Here is a 20,472-nt window from a genome sequence, read left to right on the forward strand (position 1 = left end):
TCTGTAATCTGTGGACTATCAGAGTGTTGATGAAACACAGATATTGCATCGGGAGTGAATACAACAGTCACAATGCGCACTTTCCTCCATGTGAGTAATGTCTCAAAGAGACTACGCTTTGAACGTTCCCTGGCAGACCAGTAGTAGTTTCCGATGCACATCTGGAGGCATTCTGTAATCTGTGTACCATCACAGTGTTGATGAAACACAGAAATTGCATCGGGATTGAATACAACAGTCAGCATGCGCACTTTCCTCCATTGGAGTAATGTCTCAAACAGTCTACGCTTGGATCGTTCCCTGGAAGACCAGTAGTACTTTCCGATGCACATCTGGAGGCATTCAGTAATCTGTGGACTGTCAGAGTGTTGATGAAACACAGATATTGCATCCGGATTGAATACAACAGTCACCATGCGCACTTTCCTCCATTGGAGTAATGTCTCAAACAGTCTACGCTTGGATCGTTCCCTGGAAGATAAGTAGTAGTTTCCGATGCACATCTGGAAGCATTCTGTAACCTGTAGACTATCAGAGTGTTGATGAATCACAGATATTGCATCGGGAGTGACTACAACAGTCACCATGCGCACTTTCCTCCATGGGAGTAATTCTCTAACAGTCTACGCTTTGATCGTTCTCAGGAAGACCAGTAGTAGTTTCCGATACACATCTGGAGGCATTCTGTAATCTGTGGACTATCAGAGTGTTTAGGAACACAGAAATTGCTTCGGGATTGAATACAACAGTCACCATGCGCACTTTCCTCCATGGGAGTAATGTCTCAAACAGTCTACGCTTTGATCGTTCCCTGGAAGTCCAGTAGTAGTTTCCGATGCACATCTGGAAGCATTTTTTAATCTGTGGACTATCAGAGTGTCGATGAAACACAGTTATCGCATCGGCATTGAATACAACAGTCACAATGCGCACTTTCCTCCATAGGAGTAATGTCTCAAACAGTCTACGCTTTGATCGTTAACTGGAAGTCCAGTAGTAGTTTCCGATGCACATCTGGAAGCATTTTTTTAATCTGTGGACTATCAGAGTGTTGATGAAACACAGAAATTGCCTCGGGATTGAATACAACAGTCACCATGCGCACTTTCCTCCATGGCAGTAATGTCTCAAACAGTCTACGCTTTTATCGTTCCCTGGAAGACCAGTAAAAGTTTCCGATGCACATCTGGAGGCATTCTGTAATCTGTGGACTATCAGGGCGTTCATGAAACACAGAAATTGCATCGAGATTGAATACAACAGTCACCATGCGCACTTTCCTCCATGGCAGTAATATCTCAAACAGTCTACGCTTTCATCGTTCAATGGAAGACCAGTAAAAGTTTCCGATGCACATCTGGAGGCATTCTGTAATCTGTGGACTATCAGAGTATTGATGAAACACAGAAATTGCATCGGGATTGAATACAACAGTCACCATGCACACTTTCCTCCATGGGAGTGATGTCTAAAACAGTCTACGCTTTCATCGTTCCCTGGAAGACCAGTAGTAGTTTCCGACGCACATCTGGAGGCATACTGTAATCTGTGGATGATCAGTGAGTTGATGAAACACAGAAATTGCATCGAGATTGAATACAACAGTCACCATGCGCACTTTCCTCCATTGGAGTAATGTCTCAAACAGTCTACGCTTTGATCGTTCCCTCGAATACCAGTAGTACTTTCCGATGCACATCTGGAAGCATTCTGTAATCTGTGGACTATCAGAGGGTTGATGAAACAAAGTTATCGCATCGGGATTGAATTCAACAGTCACCATGTGCACTTTCCTCAATGCTAGTAATATCTCAAACAGCCTACGCTTTGATCGTTCCCTGGAAGACCAGTAGTAGTTTCCGATGCACATCTGGAGGCATGCTGTAATCTGTGGACTATCAGGGTCTTGATGAAACACAGAAATTGCATCGGGATTGAATACAACAGTCACCATGCGAACTTTCCTCCATGGGAGTAATGTCTCAAAGAGTCTACGCTTTGATCGTTCCCTGGAAGACCAGTAGTAGCTTCCGATGCACATCTGGAGGCATTCTGTATTCTGTGGACTATCAGAGTGTTAATGAAATCAAAATTGCATCGGGATTGAATACAACAGTCACCATGCACACTTTCCTCCATGGGAGTAATGTCTCAAAGAGTCTACGCTTTGATCGTTCCCAGGCCGAACAGTAGTAGTTTCCGATACACATCTGGAGGCATTCTGTAATCTGTGGACTATCAGAGTGTTTAGGAACACAGAAATTGCTTCGGGATTGAATACAACACTCACCATGCGCACTTTCCTCCATGGGAGTATTGTCTCAAACAGTTTACGACTTGATCGTTCCCTGGAAGACCAGTAGTAGTTTCCGATGCACATCTGGAGGCATTCTGTAATCTGTGCACTATCACAGTTTTGATGAAACACAGAAATTGCATCGGGATTGAATACAACAGTCACAAAGCGCACTTTCCTCCATGGGAGTAATGTCTCAAACAGTCTACGCTTTGATCGTTCCCTGGAAGACCAGTAGTACTTTCCCATGCACATCTGAAACATTCTGTAATCTGTGGACTATCCGAGTGTTGATGAAACACAGTTATCGCATCGGGATTGAATACAACAGTCACCATGCGAACTTTCCTCAATGCGAGTAATATCTCTAACAGCCTACGCTTTGATCGTTCCCTGGAAGACCAGTACTAGTTACCAATGCACATCTGGAGCCATTCTGTAATCTGATGTCTATCAGAGTGTTGATGAAACACAGAAATTGCATCGGGATTGAATTCAACAGTCACCATGCGCACTTTCCTCCATGGGAGTAATGTCTCAAAGAGACTACGCTTTGAACGATCCCTGGCAGACCAGTAGTAGTTTCCGATGCACATGTGGAGGCATTCTGTAATCTGTGTACCATCACAGTGTTGATGAAACACAGAAATTGCATCGGAATTGAATACAACAGTCACCATGCGCAGTTTCCCCCATGGGAGTAATGTCTCAAACAGTCTACGCTTTGATCGTTCTCAGGAAGACCAGTAGTAGTTTCCGATACACATCTGGAGGCATTCTGTAATCTGTGGACTATCAGAGTGTTTAGGAACACAGAAACTTCTTCGGGATTGAATACAACAGTCACCATGCGCATTGTCCTCCATGGGAGTAATGTCTCAAAGTGTCTACGCTTTGATCGTTCCCTGGAAGACCAGTAGAAGTTTCGATGCACATCTGGAGGCATTCTGTATCCTGTGGACTATCAGAGTGTTGATGAAACCAAAATTGCATCGGGATTGAATGCAACAGTCACCATGCACACTTTCCTCCATGGAGTAATCTCTCAAACAGTCTGCGCTTTGATCGTTCCCAGGAAGACCAGTAGTAGTTTCGGATGCATATCTGGAGCCATTCTGTATTCTGTGGACAATCAGAATGTTGATGAAACACAGATATTGCATCGGGAGTGATTACAACAGTCACCATGCGCACTTTCCTCCATGGGAGTAATGTCTCAAACAGTCTACGCTTTGATCGTTCCCTGGAAGACCAGTAGTAGTTTCCGATGCACATCAGGAATCATTCTGAAATCTGTGGACTATCAGAGTGTTGATGAAACACAGATATTGCATCGGGAGTGAATACAACAGTCACCATGCGCACTTTCCTCCATGGGAGTAATTCTCTAACAGTCTACGCTTTGATCGTTCACTGGAAGACCAGTAGTACCTTCCGATGCATATCTGGAGGCATTCTGTAATCTGTGGACCTTCAAAGTGTCGATGAAACACAGAAATAGCATTGGGATTGAATACAACAGTCACCATGCGAACTTTCCTCCATGGGAGTAATGTCTCAAACAGTCTACGGTTTGATCGTTCCCTGGAAGAGCGGTAGTAGTTTCCGATGATCATCTGGAGGCATTCTGTAATCTGTGGACTATCAGAGTGTTCATGAAACACAGAAATTCCATCGGTATTGAATACAACAGTCACCATGAGCACTTCCCTCCGTGGGAGTAATTCTCAAACAGTCTACGCTTTGATCGTTCCCTGGAAGTCCAGTAGTAGTTTCCGATGCATATCTGGAGGCATTCTGTAATCTGTGGACCTACAAAGTGTTGATGAAACACAGAAATTGCCTCGGGATTGAATACAACAGTCACTATGCGCACTTTCCTCCATGGGAGTAATGTCTCAATTAGTCTACGCTTTCATCGTTCCCTGGAAGACCAGTAGTACTTTCCGATGCACATCTGGAGGCATTCAGTAATCTGTGGACTATCAGAGTGTTGATGAAACACAGAAATTGCATCGAGATTGAATACAACAGTCACCATGCGCACTCTCATCCATGGGAGTGATGTCTCAAACAGTCTACGATTTGATCGTTCCCTGGAAGACCAGTAGTAGTTTCCGATGCACATCTGGAGGCATTCTGTAATCTGTGGACTGTCAGAGTGTTGATGAAACACAGATATTGCATCCGGATTGAATACAACAGTCACCATGCGCACTTTCCTCCATTGGAGTAATGTCTCAAACAGTCTACGCTTGGATCGTTCCCTGGAAGATAAGTAGTAGTTTCCGATGCACATCTGGAAGCATTCTGTAACCTGTGGACTATCAGAGTGTTGATGAAACACAGATATTGCATCGGGAGTGACTACAACAGTCACCATGCGCACTTTCCTCCATGGGAGTAATTCTCTAACAGTCTACGCTTTGATCGTTCCCTGGAAGGCCAGTACTAGTTTCCGATGCACATCTGGAGCCATTCTGGAATCTGTGGACTATCAGCGTGTTGGTGAAACACAGAAATTGCATCGGGATTGAATTCAACAGTCACCATGCGCACTTTCCTCCATGGGAGTAATGTCTCAAAGAGACTACGCTTTGAACGTTCCCTGGCAGACCAGTAGTAGTTTCCGATGCACATCTGGGGGCATTCTGTAATCTGTGTACCATCACAGTGTTGATGAAACACAGAAATTGCATCGGGATTGAATACAACAGTCACCATACGCAGTTTCCTCCATGGGAGTAATGTCTCAAACAGTCTACGCTTTGATCGTTCTCAGGAAGACCAGTAGTAGTTTCCGATACACATCTGGAGGCTTTCTGTAATCTGTGGACTATCAGAGTGTTTAGGAATACAGAAATTGCTTCGGGATTGAATACAACAGTCACCATGCGCACTTTCCTCCATGGGAGTAATGTCTCAAACAGTCTACGCTTTGATCGTTCCCTGGAAGACCAGTAGTAGTTTCCGATGCACATCTGGAAGCATTTTTTAATCTGTGGACTATCAGAGTGTCGATGAAACACAGTTATCGCATCGGCATTGAATACAACAGTCACAATGCGAACTTTCCTCCATAGGAGTAATGTCTCAAACAGTCTACGCTTTGATCGTTCCCTGGAAGACCAGTAGTAGTTTCCGATACACATCTGGAGGCATTCTGAACTCTGTGGACTATCAGAGTGTTGATGAAACACAGAAATTGCCTCGGCATTGAATACAACAGTCACCATGCGCACTTTCCTCCATGGCAGTAATGTCTCAAACAGTCTACGCTTTGATCGTTCCCTGGAAGACCAGTAAAAGTTTCCGATGCACATCTGGAGGCATTCTGTAATCTGTGGACTATCAGAGTGTTCATGAAACACAGAAATTGCATCGAGATTGAATACAACAGTCACCATGCGCACTTTCCTCCATGGCAGTAATATCTCAAACAGTCTACGCTTTCATCGTTACCTGGAAGACCAGTAAAAGTTTCCGATGCACATCTGGAGGCATTCTGTAATCTGTGGACTATCAGAGTATTGGTGAAACACAGAAATTGCATCGGGATTGAATACAACAGTCACCATGGACACTTTCCTCCATGGGAGTGATGTCTAAAACAGTCTACGCTTTCATCGTTCCCTGGAAGACCAGTAGTAGTTTCCGACGCACATCTGGAGGCCTACTGTAATCTGTGGATGATCAGAGAGTTGATCAAACACAGAAATTGCATCGAGATTGAATACAACAGTCACCATGCGCACTTTCCTCCATTGGAGTAATGTCTCAAACAGTCTACGCTTTGATCGTTCCCTCGAATATCAGTAGTACTTTCCGATGCACATCTGGAAGCATTCTGTAATCTGTGGACTATCAGAGGGTTGATGAAACAAAGTTATCGCATCGGGATTGAATTCAACAGTCACCATGTGCACTTTCCTCAATGCTAGTAATATCTCAAACAGCCTACGCTTTGATCGTTCCCCGGAAGACCAGTAGTAGTTTCCGATGCACATCTGGAGGCATGCTGTAATCTGTGGACTATCAGGGTCTTGATGAAACACAGAAATTGCATCGGGATTGAATACAACAGTCACCATGCGAACTTTCCTCCATGGGAGTAATGTCTCAAACAGTCTACGCTTTGATCGTTCCCTGGAAGACCAGTAGTAGCTTCCGATGCACATCTGGAGGCATTCTGTATTCTGTGGACTATCAGAGTGTTAATGAAATCAAAATTGCATCGGGATTGAATACAACAGTCACCATGCACACTTTCCTCCATGGGAGTAATGTCTCAAAGAGTCTACGCTTTGATCGTTCCCAGGCCGACCAGTAGTAGTTTCCGATACACATCTGGAGGCATTCTGTAATCTGTGGACTATCAGAGTGTTTAGGAACACAGAAATTGCTTCTTGATTGAATACAACACTCACCATGCGCACTTTCCTCCATGGGAGTATTGTCTCAAACAGTTTACGACTTGATCGTTCCCTGGAAGACCAGTAGTAGTTTCCGATGCACATCAGGAATCATTCTGTAATCTGTGGACTATCAGAGTGTTGATGAAACACAGATATTGCATCGGGAGTGAATACAACAGTCACCATGCGCACTTTCCTCCATGGGAGTAATTCTCTAACAGTCTACGCTTTGATCGTTCCCTGGAAGACCAGTAGTACCTTCCGATGCATATCTGGAGGCATTCTGTAATCTGTGGACCTTCAAAGTGTCGATGAAACACAGAGATTGCACTGGGATTGAATACAACAGTCACCTTGCGAACTTTCCTCCATGGGAGTAATGTCTCAAACAGTCTACGGTTTGATCGTTCCCTGGAAGAGCGGTAGTAGTTTCCGATGATCATCTGGAGGCATTCTGTAATCTGTGGACTATCAGAGTGTTCATGAAACACAGAAATTCCATCGGTATTGAATACAACAGTCACCATGAGCACTTCCCTCCGTGGGAGTAATTCTCAAACAGTCTACGCTTTGATCGTTCCCTGGAAGTCCAGTAGTAGTTTCCGATGCATATCTGGAGGCATTCTGTAATCTGTGGACCTACAAAGTGTTGATGAAACACAGAAATTGCCTCGGGATTGAATACAACAGTCACTATGCGCACTTTCCTCCATGGGAGTAATGTCTCAATTAGTCTACGCTTTCATCGTTCCCTGGAAGACCAGTAGTAATTTCCGATGCACATCTGGAGGCATTCAGTAATCTGTGGACTATCAGAGTGTTGATGAAACACAGAAATTGCATCGAGATTGAATACATCAGTCACAATGCGCACTCTCATCCATGGGAGTGATGTCTCAAACAGTCTACGCTTGGATCGTTCCCTGGAAGACCAGTAGTAGTTTCCGATGCACATCTGGAGGCATTCTGTAATCTGTGGACTGTCAGAGTGTTGATAAAACACAGATATTGCATCCGGATTGAATACAACAGTCACCATGCGCATTTTCCTCCATGGGAGTAATGTCTCAAACAGTCTACGCTTGGATCGTTCCCTGGAAGATAAGTAGTAGTCTCCGATGCACATCTGGAAGCACTCTGTAATCTGTGGACTATCAGAGTGTTGATGAAACACAGATATTGCATCGGGAGTGAATACAACAGTCACCATGCGCACTTTCCTCCATGGGAGTAATTCTCTAACAGTCTACGCTTTGATCGTTCCATGGAAGACCAGTACAAGTTTCCGATGCACATCTGGAGCCATTCTGTAATCTGTGGACTATCAGAGTGTTGATGAAACACAGAAATTGCATCGGGATTGAATTCAACAGTCACAATGCGCACTTTCCTCCATGGGAGTAATGTCTCAAAGAGACTACGCTTTGAACGTTCCCTGGCAGACCAGTAGTAGTTTCCGATGCACATCTGGAGGCATTCTGTAATCTGCGTACCATCACAGTGTTGATGAAACACAGAAATTGCATCGGGATTGAATACAACAGTCACCATGCGCAGTTTCCTCCATGGGAGTAATGTCTCAAACAGTCTACGCTTTGATCGTTCCCTGGAAGACCAGTAGTAGTTTCCGATGCACATCTGGAAGCATTCTGTAATCTGTGGACTATCAGAGTGTTGATGAAACACAGATCTTGCATCGGGAGTGAATACAACAGTCACCATGCGCACTTTCCTCCATGGGAGTAATTCTCTAACAGTCTACGCTTTGATCGTTCCCTGGAAGACCAGTAGTAGCTTCCGATGCATATCTGGAGGCATTCTGTAATCTGTGGACCTTCAAAGTGTCGATGAAACACAGAAATTGCCTTGTGATTGAATACAACAGTCACCATGCGAACTTTCCTCCATGGGAGTAATGTCTCAAACAGTCTGCGCTTTGATCATTCCCTGGATTATTGGTAGTAGTTTCCGATGAACATCTGGAGGCACTCTGTAATCTGTGGACTATCAGAGTGTTCATGAAACACAGAAATTCCATCGGTATTGAATACAACAGTCACCAATCGCACTTTTCTCCATGGGAGTAATTCTCAAACAGTCTACGCTTTGATCGTTCCCTGGAAGCCCAGTAGTAGTTTTCGATGCCTAACTGGAGGCATTCTGTAATCTGTCTACCTACAAAGTGTTGATGAAACACAGAAATTGCCTCGGGATTGAATACAACAGTCACTATGCGCACTTTCCTCCATGGGAGTAATGTCACAAACAGTCTACGCTTTCATCGTTCCCTGGAAGACCAGTAGTACTTTCCGATGCACATCTGGAGGCATTCAGTAATCTGTGGACTGTCAGAGTGTTGATGAAACACAGATATTGCATCCGGATTGAATACAACAGTCACCATGCGCACTTTCCTCCATTGGAGTAATGTCTCAAACAGTCTACGCTTGGATCGTTCCCTGGAAGATAAGTAGTAGTTTCCGATGCATATCTGGAAGCATTCTGTAATCTGTGGACTATCAGAGTGTTGATGAAACACAGATATTGCATCGGGAGTGACTACAACAGTCACCATGCGCACTTTCCTCCATGGGAGTAATTCTCTAACAGTCTACGCTTTGATCGTTCCCTGGAAGGCCAGTACTAGTTACCGATGCACATCTGGAGCCATTCTGTAATCTGTGGACTATCAGCGTGTTGATGAAACACAGATCTTGCATCGGGAGTGATTACAACAGTCACCATGCGCACTTTCCTCCATGGGAGTAATTCTCTAACAGTCTACGCTTTGATCGTTCAGTGGAAGACCAGTAGTAGCTTCCGATGCATATCTGGAGGCATTCTGTAATCTGTGGACCTTCAAAGTCTCGATGAAACACAGAAATAGCATCGGGATTGAATTCAACAGTCACCATGCGAACTTTCCTCCATGGGAGTAATGTCTCAAACAGTCTGCGCTTTGATCATTCCCTGGATTAGCGGTAGTAGTTTCCGATGAACATCTGGAGGCACTCTGTAACCTGTGGACTATCAGAATGTTCATGAAACACAGAAATTCCATCGGTATTGAATACAACAGTCACCAATCGCACTTTTCTCCATGGGAGTAATTCTCAAACAGTCTACGCGTTGATCGTTCCCTGGAAGCCCAGTAGTAGTTTCCGATGCATATCTGGAGGCATTCTGTAATCTGTGGACCTACAAAGTGTTGATGAAACACAGAAATTGCCTCGGGATTGAATACAACAGTCACTATGCGCACTTTCCTCCATGGGAGTAATGTCACAAACAGTCTACGCTTTCATCGTTCCCTGGAAGACCAGTAGTACTTTCCGATGCACATCTGGAGGCATTCAGTAATCTGTGGACTGTCAGAGTGTTGATGAAACACAGTTATTGCATCCGGATTGAATACAACAGTCACCATGCGCACTTTCCTCCATTGGAGTAATGTCTCAAACAGTCTACGCTTGGATCGTTCCCAGGAAAATAAGTAGTAGTTTCCGATGCACATCTGGAAGCATTCTGTAATCTGTGGACTATCAGAGTGTTGATGAAACACAGATATTGCATCGGGAGTGACTACAACAGTCACCAAGCGCTCTTTCCTCCATGGGAGTAATTCTCTAACAGTCTACGCTTTGATTGCTCCCTGGAAGGCCAGTACTAGTTTCCGATGCACATCTGGAGCCATTCTGTAATCTGTGGACTATCAGCGTGTTGATGACACACAGAAATTGCATCGGGATTGAATACAACAGTCACCATGCGCACTTTCCTCCATGGGAGTAATGTCTCAAAGAGACTACGCTTTGAACGTTCCCTGGCAGACCAGTAGTAGTTTCCGATGCAAATCTGGAGGCATTCTGTAATCTGTGTACCATCACAGTGTTGATGACACACAGAAATTGCATCGGGATTGAATACAACAGTCACCATCCGCACTTTCCTCCATGGGAGTAATGTCTCAAACAGTCTACGCTTTGATCGTTCTCAGGAAGACCAGTAGTAGTTTCCGATACACATCTGGAGGCATTCTGTAATCTGTGGACTATCAGAGTGTTTAAGAACACAGAAATTGCTTCGGGATTGAATACAACAGTCACCATGCGCACTTTCCTCCATGGGAGTAATGTCTCAAACAGTCTACGCTTTGATCGTTCCCTGGCAGACCAGTAGTAGTTTCCGATGCACATCTGGAAGCATTCTGTAATCTGTGGACTATCAGAGTGTTGATGAAACACAGATCTTGCATCGGGAGTGATTACAACAGTCACCATGCGCACTTTCCTCCATGGGAGTAATTCTCTAACAGTCTACGCTTTGATCGTTCAGTGGAAGACCAGTAGTAGCTTCCGATGCATATCTGGAGGCATTCTGTAATCTGTGGACCTTCAAAGTGTCGATGAAACACAGAAATTGCCTTGGGATTGAATACAACAGTCACCATGCGAACTTTCCTCCATGGGAGTAATGTCTCAAACAGTCTACGGTTTGATCGTTCCCTGGATTAGCGGTAGTAGTTTCCGATGAACATCTGGAGGCACTCTGTAATCTGTGGACAATCAGAGTGTTCATGAAACACTGAAATTCCATCGGTATTGAATACAACATCCACCATGCGCACTTTTCTCCATGGGAGTAATTCTCAAACAGTCTACGCTTTGATCGTTCCCTGGAAGCCCAGTAGTAGTTTCCGATGCATATCTGGAGGCATTCTGTAATCTGTGGACCTACAAAGTGTTGATGAAACACAGATATTGCCTCGGGATTGAATACAACAGTCACTATGCGCACTTTCCTCCATGGGAGTAATGTCACAAACAGTCTACGCTTTCATCGTTCCCTGGAAGACCAGTAGTACTTTCCGATGCACATCTGGAGGCATTCAGTAATCTGTGGACTGTCAGAGTGTTGATGAAACACAGATATTGCATCCGGATTGAGTACAACAGTTACCATGCGCACTTTCCTCCATGGGAGTAATGTCTCAAACAGTCTACGCTTGGATCGTTCCCTGGAAGATAAGTAGTAGTTTCCGATGCACATCTGGAAGCATTCTGTAATCTGTGGACTATCAGAATGTTGATGAAACACAGATATTGCATCGGGAGTGAATACAACAGTCACCATTCGCACTTTCCTCCATGGGAGTAATTCTCTAACAGTCTACGCTTTGATCGTTCGATGGAAGACCAGTAGTAGCTTCCGATGCATATCTGGAGGCATTCTGTAATCTGTGGACCTTCTAAGTGTTGATGAAACACAGAAATTGCCTTGGGATTGAATACAACAGTCACCATAAGAACTTTCCTCCATGGGAGTAATGTCTCAAACAGTCTACGCTTTGATCGTGCCCTGGAAGACCAGTAGTAGTTTCCGATGCACATCTTGAGGCATTCTGTAATCTGTGGACTATCAGACTCTTGATAAAACACAGAAATTCCATCGGCATTGAATACAACAGTCACCATGCGCACTTTCCTTCATGGGAATAATGTCTCAAACAGTCTACGCTTTGATCGTTCCCTGGAAGACCAGTAGTAGTTTCCGATGCACATCTGGAGGCATTCTGTAATCTCTGGACTATCAGAGTGTTGATGAAACACAGAAATTGCATCGAGATTGAATACAACAGTCACCATGCGCACTTTCCTCCATGGGTGTGATGTCTCAAACAGTCTACGCTTTGATCGTCCCCTGGAAGACCAGTAGTAGTTTCCGATGCACATCTGGAATCATTCTGTAATCTGTGGACTATCAGAGTGTTGATGAACCTCGGAAATTGCATTATGATTGAATACGACAGTCACCATGCGCACTTTCCTCCATGAGAGCAATGTCTCAAACAGTATACGGTTTGATCGTTCCCTGGAAGACCAGTAGTACTTTATGATACAAATCTGGAAGCATTCTGTAATCTGTGGACTATCTGAGTGTTTAGGAACACAGAAATTGCTTCGGGATTCAATACAACAGTCACCATGCGCACTTTCCTCCATGGGAGTATTGTCTCAATCAGTTTACGCTTTGATCGTTCCCTGGAAGACCAGTAGTAGTTTCCGATGCACATCTGGAGGTATTCTGTAATCTCTGGACTATCAGAGTGTTGATGAAACACAGAAATTGCATCGAGATTGAATACAACAGTCACCATGCGCACTTTCCTCCATGGGAGTGATGTCTCAAACAGTCTACGCTTTGATCGTTTATCGAAGACCAGTAGTAGTTTCCGATGCACATCTGGAGGCATTCTGTGATCTGTTTACTATCAGTGTTGATGAAACACAGAAATTGCATCGGGATTGAATACAACAGTCACCATGGGCACATTTCTCTATGGTAGTAATGTCTCAAACAGTCTGCGCTTTGATCGTTCCCTGGAAGACCAGTAGTAGTTTCAGATGCACATCTGCAAGCTATTTTTTAATCTGTGGACTATCAGAGTGTTGATGAAACACAGTTATCGCATCGGGATTGAATACAACAGTCACCATGCGCACTTTCCTCCATGGGAGTAATGTCTCAAACAGTCTACGCTTTGATCGTTCTCAGGAAGACCAGTAGTAGTTTCCGATACACATCTGGAGCCATTCTGTAATCTGTGGACTATCAGAGTGTTTAGGAACACAGAAATTGCTTCGGGATTGAATACAACACTCACCATGCGCCCTTTCCTCCATGGGAGAATTGTCTCAAACAGTTTAGCCTTGATCGTTCCCTGGAAGACCAGTAGTAGTTTCCGAAGCACATCTGGAGGCATTCTGTAATCTGTGGACTGTCAGAGTGTTGATGAAACACAGATATTGCATCCAGATTGAATACAACAGTCACCATGCGCACTTTCCTCCATGGGAGTAATGTCTCAAACAGTCTACGCTTTGATCGTTCCCTGGAAGACCAGTAGTAGTTTCCGATGCAAATCTGGAGGCATTCTGTAATCTGTGTACCATCACAGTGTTGATGACACACAGAAATTGCATCGGGATTGAATACAACAGTCACCATCCGCACTTTCCTCCATGGGAGTAATGTCTCAAACAGTCTACGCTTTGATCGTTCCCTGGCAGACCAGTAGTAGTTTCCGATGCACATCTGGAAGCATTCTGTAATCTGTGGACTATCAGAGTGTTGATGAAACACAGATCTTGCATCGGGAGTGATTACAACAGTCACCATGCGCACTTTCCTCCATGGGAGTAATTCTCTAACAGTCTACGCTTTGATCGTTCAGTGGAAGACCAGTAGTAGCTTCCGATGCATATCTGGAGGCATTCTGTAATCTGTGGACCTTCAAAGTGTCGATGAAACACAGAAATTGCCTTGGGATTGAATACAACAGTCACCATGCGAACTTTCCTCCATGGGAGTAATGTCTCAAACAGTCTACGGTTTGATCGTTCCCTGGATTAGCGGTAGTAGTTTCCGATGAACATCTGGAGGCACTCTGTAATCTGTGGACAATCAGAGTGTTCATGAAACACTGAAATTCCATCGGTATTGAATACAACATTCACCATGCGCACTTTCCTCCATGGGAGTAATTCTCAAACAGTCTACGCTTTGATCGTTCCCTGGAAGCCCAGTAGTAGTTTCCGATGCATATCTGGAGGCATTCTGTAATCTGTGGACCTACAAAGTGTTGATGAAACACAGATATTGCCTCGGGATTGAATACAACAGTCACTATGCGCACTTTCCTCCATGGGAGTAATGTCACAAACAGTCTACGCTTTCATCGTTCCCTGGAAGACCAGTAGTACTTTCCGATGCACATCTGGAGGCATTCAGTAATCTGTGGACTGTCAGAGTGTTGATGAAACACAGATATTGCATCCGGATTGAGTACAACAGTTACCATGCGCACTTTCCTCCATGGGAGTAATGTCTCAAACAGTCTACGCTTGGATCGTTCCCTGGAAGATAAGTAGTAGTTTCCGATGCACATCTGGAAGCATTCTGTAATCTGTGGACTATCAGAATGTTGATGAAACACAGATATTGCATCGGGAGTGAATACAACAGTCACCATTCGCACTTTCCTCCATGGGAGTAATTCTCTAACAGTCTACGCTTTGATCGTTCGATGGAAGACCAGTAGTAGCTTCCGATGCATATCTGGAGGCATTCTGTAATCTGTGGACCTTCTAAGTGTTGATGAAACACAGAAATTGCCTTGGGATTGAATACAACAGTCACCATAAGAACTTTCCTCCATGGGAGTAATGTCTCAAACAGTCTACGCTTTGATCGTGCCCTGGAAGACCAGTAGTAGTTTCCGATGCACATCTTTAGGCATTCTGTAATCTGTGGACTATCAGACTCTTGATAAAACACAGAAATTCCATCGGCATTGAATACAACAGTCACCATGCGCACTTTCCTTCATGGGAGTAATGTCTCAAACAGTCTACGCTTTGATCGTTCCCTGGAAGACCAGTAGTAGTTTCCGATGCACATCTGGAGGCATTCTGTAATCTCTGGACTATCAGAGTGTTGATGAAACACAGAAATTGCATCGAGATTGAATACAACAGTCACCATGCGCACTTTCCTCCATGGGTGTGATGTCTCAAACAGTCTACGCTTTGATCGTTCCCTGGAAGACCAGTAGTAGTTTCCGATGCACATCTGGAATCATTCTGTAATCTGTGGACTATCAGAGTGTTGATGAACCTCGGAAATTGCATTATGATTGAATACGACAGTCACCATGCGCACTTTCCTCCATGAGAGCAATGTCTCAAACAGTATACGGTTTGATCGTTCCCTGGAAGACCAGTAGTACTTTATGATACAAATCTGGAAGCATCCTGTAATCTGTGGACTATCTGAGTGTTTAGGAACACAGAAATTGCTTCGGGATTCAATACAACAGTCACCATGCGCACTTTCCTCCATGGGAGTATTGTCTCAATCAGTTTACGCTTTGATCGTTCCCTGGAAGACCAGTAGTAGTTTCCGATGCACATCTGGAGGTATTCTGTAATCTCTGGACTATCAGAGTGTTGATGAAACACAGAAATTGCATCGAGATTGAATACAACAGTCACCAAGCGCACTTTCCTCCATGGGAGTGATGTCTCAAACAGTCTACGCTTTGATCGTTTATCGAAGACCAGTAGTAGTTTCCGATGCACATCTGGAGGCATTCTGTGATCTGTTTACTATCAGTGTTGATGAAACACAGAATTTGCATCGGGATTGAATACAACAGTCACCATGGGCACATTTCTCTATGGTAGTAATGTCTCAAACAGTCTGCGCTTTGATCGTTCCCTGGAAGACCAGTAGTAGTTTCAGATGCACATCTGCAAGCTATTTTTTAATCTGTGGACTATCAGAGTGTTGATGAAACACAGTTATCGCATCGGGATTGAATACAACAGTCACCATGCGCACTTTCCTCCATGGGAGTAATGTCTCAAACAGTCTACGCTTTGATCGTTCTCAGGAAGACCAGTAGTAGTTTCCGATACACATCTGGAGCCATTCTGTAATCTGTGGACTATCAGAGTGTTTAGGAACACAGAAATTGCTTCGGGATTGAATACAACACTCACCATGCGCCCTTTCCTCCATGGGAGAATTGTCTCAAACAGTTTAGCCTTGATCGTTCCCTGGAAGACCAGTAGTAGTTTCCGATGCACATCTGGAGGCATTCTGTAATCTGTGGACTGTCAGAGTGTTGATGAAACACAGATATTGCATCCAGATTGAATACAACAGTCACCATGCGCACTTTCCTCCATGGGAGTAATGTCTCAAACAGTCTACGCTTTGATCGTTCCCTGGAAGACCAGTAGTAGTTTCCGATGCACATCAGGAAGCATTCTGTAATCTGTGGACTATCAGAGTGTTGATGAAACACAGATATTGCATCGGGAGTGAATACAACAGTCACCATGCGCACTTTCCTCCATGGGAGTAATTCTCTAACAGTCTACGCTTTGATCGTTCCCTGGAAGTCCAGTAGTAGCTTCCGATGCATATCTGGAGGCATTCTGTAATGTGTGGACCTACGAAGTGTTGATGAAACACAGAAATTGCCTCGGGATTGAATATAACAGTCACTATGCGCACTTTCCTACATGAGAGTAATGTCTCAAACAGTCTACGGTTTGATCGTTCCCTGGAAGAGCGGTAGTAGTTTCCGATGAACATCTGGAGGCATTCTGTAATCTGTGGACTATCAGAGTGTTCATGAAACACAGAAATTCCATCGGTATTGAATATAACAGTCACCATGCGCACTTTCCTCCATGGGAGTAATTCTCAAACAGTCTACGCTTTGATCGTTCCCTGGAAGTCCAGTAGTAGTTTCCGATGCATATCTGGAGGCATTCTGTAATCTGTGGACCTACGAAGTGTTGATGAAACACAGAAATTGCCTCGGGATTGAATACAACAGTCACTATGCGCACTTTCCTCCATGGGAGTAATGTCTCAAATAGTCTACGCTTTCATCGTTCCCTGGAAGACCAGTAGTACTTTCCGATGCACATCTGGAGGCATTCAGTAATCTGTGGACTATCAGAGTGTTGATGAAACAAAGAAATTGAAACGAGATTGAATACAACAGTCACCATGCGCACTCACATCCATGGGAGTGATGTCTCAAACAGTCTACGCTTTGATCGTTCCCTGGAAGACCAGTAGTAGTTTCCGATGCACATCTGGAGGCATTCTGTAATCTGTGGACTGTCAGAGTGTTGATGAAACACAGATATTGCATCCGGATTGAATACAACAGTCACCATGCGAACTTTCCTCCATGGGAGTAATGTCTCAAACAGTCTACGCTTTGATCGTTCCCTGGAAGACCAGTAGTAGTTTCCGATGCACATCTGGAAGCATTCTGTAATCTGTGGACTATCAGAGTGTTGATGAAACACAGATATTGCATCGGGAGTGAATACAACAGTCACCATGCGCACTTTCCTCCATGGTAGTAATTCTCTAACAGTCTACGCTTTGATCGTACCCTGGAAGACCAGTAGTAGTTTCCGATGCACATCTGGAGGCATTCTGTATATCTGTGGACTCTCAGAGTGTTGATGAAACACAGACATTGCATCGGGATTGAATACAACAGTCACCATGCGCAATTTCCTCCGTGGGAGTAATGTCTCAAACAGTCTACGCTTTGATCATTCCCTGGAAGTCCAGTGGTAGTTTCCGATGCACATCTGGAGGCATTCAGTAATCTGTGGACTATCAGAGTGTTGATGAAACACAGAAATTGCATCGAGATTGAATACAACAGTCACCATGCGCACTTTCCTCCATGGGAGTAATGTCTCAAACAGTCTACGCTTTGATCGTTCCCTGGAAAACCAGTAGTAGTTTCCCATGCACGTCTGGAAGCATTCTGTAATCTGTGGACTATCAGAGTGTTGATGAAACACAGAAATTGCATCGGGATTGAATTCAACAGTCACCATGCGCACTTTCCTCCATGGGAGTAATGTCTCAAAGAGACTACGCTTTGAACGTTCCCTGGCAGACCAGTAGTAGTTTCCGATGCACATCTGGAGGCATTCCGTAATCTGTGTACCATCACAGTGTTGATGAAACACAGAAATTGCATCGGGATTGAATATAACAGTCACCATGCGCAGTTTCCTCCATGGGAGTAATGTCTCAAACAGTCTACGCTTTGATCGTTCTCAGGAAGACCAGTAGTAGTTTCCGATACACATCTGGAGGCATTCTGTAATCTGTGGACTATCAGAGTGTTTAGGAACACAGAAATTGCTTCGGGATTGAATACAACAGTCACAATGCACACTTTCCTCCATGGGAGTAATGTCTCAAACAGTCTACGCTTTGATCGTTCCCTGGAAGACCAGTAGTAGTTTCCGATGCACGTCTGGAAGCATTCTGTAATCTGTGGACTATCAGAGTGTTGATGAAACACAGATCTTGCATCGGGAGTGAAGACAACAGTCACCATGCGCATTTTCCTCCATGGGAGTAATTCTCTAACAGTCTACGCTTTGATCGTTCCCTGGAAGACCAGTAGTAGCTTCCGATGCATATCTGGAGGCATTCTGTAATCTGTCGATGAAACACAGAAATTGCCTTGGGAATGAATACAACAGTCTCCATGCGAACTTTCCTCCATGGGAGTAATGTCTCAAACAGTCTACGCTTTGATCGTTCCCTGGATTAGCGGTAGTAGTTTCCGATGAACATCTGGAGGCATTCTGTAATCTGTGGACTATCAGAGTGTTCATGAAACACAGAAATTCCATCGGTATTGAATACAACAGTCACCATGCGCACTTTCCTCCATGGGAGTAATGTCACAGACAGTCTACGCTTTCATCGTTCCCTGGAAGACCAGTAGTACTTTCCGATGCAAATCTGGAGGCATTCAGTAATCTGTGGACTGTCAGAGTGTTGATGAAACACAGATATTGCATCCGGATTGAATACATCAGTCACCATGCGCACTTTCCTCCATGGGAGTAATGTCTCAAATAGTCTACGCTTTCATCGTTCCCTGGAAGACCAGTAGTACTTTCCGATGCACATCTGGAGGCATTCAGTAATCTGTGGACTATCAGAGTGTTGATGAAACACAGAAATTGCATCGAGATTGAATACAACAGTCACCATGCGCACTCTCATCCATGGGAGTGATGTCTCAAACAGTCTACGCTTTGATCGTTCCCTGGAAGACCAGTAGTAGTTTCCGATGCACATCTGGAGGCATTCTGTAATCTGTGGACTGTCAGAGTGTTGATGAAACACAGATATTGCATCCGGATTGAATACAACAGTCACCATGCGCACTTTCCTCCATGGGAGTAATGTCTCAAACAGTCTACGCTTTGATCGTTCCCTGGAAGACCAGTAGTAGTTTCCGATGCACATCTGGAACCATTCTGTAATCTGTGGACTATCAGAGTGTTGATGAAACACAGATATTGCATCAGGAGTGAATACAACTGTCACCATGCGCACTTTCCTCCATGGGAGTAATTCTCTAACAGTCTACGCTTTGATCGTTCCCTGGAAGACCAGTAGTAGCTTCCGATGCATATCTGGAGGCATTCTGTAATCTGTGGACGTTCAAAGTGTTGATGAAACACAGAAATTGCCTTGGGATTGAATACAACAGTCTCCATGCGAACTTTCCTCCATGGGAGTAATGTCTCAAACAGTCTACGCTTTGATCGTTCCCTGGAAGAATAGTAGTAGTTTCCGATGCACATCTGGAGGCATTCTGTATATCTGTGGACTCTCAGAGTGTTGATGAAACACAGAAATTGCATCGGGATTGAATACAACAGTCACCATGCGCAATTTCCTCCGTGGGAGGAATGTCTCAAACAGTCTACGCTTTGATCATTCCCAGGAAGACTAGTGGTAGTTTCCGATGCACATCTGGAGGCATTCAGTAATCTGTGGACTATCAGAGTGTTGATGAAACACAGAAATTGCATCGAGATTGAATACAACAGTCACCATGCCCACTTTCCTCCATGGGAGTAATGTCTCAAACAGTCTACGCTTTGATCGTTCCCTGGAAGACCAGTAGTACTTTCCGATGCAAATCTGGAGGCATTCAGTAATCTGTGGACTGTCAGAGTGTTGATGAAACACAGAAATTGCATCGAGATTGAATACAACAGTCACCATGCCCACTTTCCTCCATGGGAGTAATGTCTCAAACAGTCTACGCTTTGATCGTTCCCTGGAAGACCAGTAGTAGTTTCCCATGCACGTCTGGAAGCATTCTGTAATCTGTGG

This window comes from Schistocerca gregaria, unplaced genomic scaffold (assembly GCF_023897955.1).
Source record: "Schistocerca gregaria isolate iqSchGreg1 unplaced genomic scaffold, iqSchGreg1.2 ptg000169l, whole genome shotgun sequence".
NCBI classification, from domain to species: domain Eukaryota; kingdom Metazoa; phylum Arthropoda; class Insecta; order Orthoptera; family Acrididae; genus Schistocerca; species Schistocerca gregaria.